The sequence below is a fragment of the Aplysia californica genome, unplaced genomic scaffold (genome assembly GCF_000002075.1).
Source record: "Aplysia californica isolate F4 #8 unplaced genomic scaffold, AplCal3.0 scaffold00288, whole genome shotgun sequence".
In the NCBI taxonomy this organism is placed as follows: Eukaryota; Metazoa; Mollusca; class Gastropoda; order Aplysiida; family Aplysiidae; genus Aplysia; species Aplysia californica.
The window spans coordinates 177,596-178,789 of record NW_004797558.1 but is presented as its reverse complement, the minus strand read 5'-3'; the positions used below and the strand labels follow the sequence as shown (position 1 = coordinate 178,789).

At 43.2% G+C, this 1,194-nt stretch overlaps 1 protein-coding gene across 1 annotated transcript in view; it reads left to right on the top strand.

Annotated features, from left to right (window-relative positions):
• Positions 1-1,194, top strand: part of LOC101854647 (ankyrin repeat and sterile alpha motif domain-containing protein 1B) — a gene marked incomplete in the record, with an annotated part of 155,677 nt that overhangs the window by 102,246 nt on the left and 52,237 nt on the right.

Genomic DNA, 1,194 nt, shown 5'->3' with positions numbered 1-1,194 from the left:
GTGTGTGTGTGTGTGTGTGTGTGTGTGTGTGTGTGTGTGTCTGCCTGTCTGTCTTTCTCTCTCACTTTGTCTTTGTCTCTCCCTGTTTCTTCTTCGACGCTATGTATCTACCCCCACCCCACATCAGCTCGGTTTTCACCTTTCTTTCTAGCCTCTTTTTATTTCACGTGTGTCCTCGCCCCCAACCCTCAATCCACCTCCCCCTATAAAAGAACAAACAAGAATAAACAAAATATCACAGCCCTCCCTCCATCTCTCCTTCATACACCCATAGCACCCTATTTATTTAGGATCTGTCTCGTCTGCTGCGCTTTTCCACCCAGTATCTCTTTACCTGATACCTCCTACAATGAATATTTTGCTCAACCGACTTCACAGATTTTTTCTTTCATCCCTTTTTGGTCTTCCTCTTTATCTTTTCTTTTTCTTTCTCAGTTTTTAAACCTGATACCTCGTACAATGCATTTGTTCCTCAACCGAGTTCGCTTATGATTATTTTCCCCTTCGCCTTTCTTTGTTTCGGTCTTCCTCTTTATCTTTTTTCTTTCTTTCTTTCTTTCTTTCTTCGTTGTCTTCATGCCTGAGTATGTGGGCTCCTCCCCTGCCACTGTTTGTAGATTTTGAGGGCGTCGCCTTGTAGAACAGAAAGTTAGGTGCCTGTGTACTGCCCCCGCTAGATCTCTGAGTCGAGTCCTGTATTCTGAGTGACCCCTTCCCCGATTCTGATCTTGAAACATGATCTGTCTTCTGGCGGCTGGTTTTTCTTGGTTTTTCATTTTGTTGGGGTTTTTTTGTTTTTCTTTTGTTTTTTTGTTTTTTTGTTTGGGGGGGGGTTGTTTTTGTTTGTTTTTGTTTTGTTTTTGTTTTTGTTTTGTTTTTTCTGTTTTGTTTCCACGTTAGATCATGTTCCTCGTGTTGTGATCCTTTGTTCCTGGCTTTGCCTGTGTGGATAGCCTCTATCTCCCTGAACTTGCAGGGAGGTTGTTTTTATCGTCTTGAAAAAGACGGCATGAAACCGATCTTTTGTCTGGTTGAGTGAGTGTTAAAGACCTATTCCTGGCTATGTGCTGGATGGTACGCGTGCGGCATAGTTGGAGAGCGCCACTGGTAGATCTTTCCTTTCTGTTTTATTTATTCTCTCCCCCTTCTCTCTCTCTCTCTCTCTCTCTCTCTCTCTCTCTCTCTCTCTCTCGC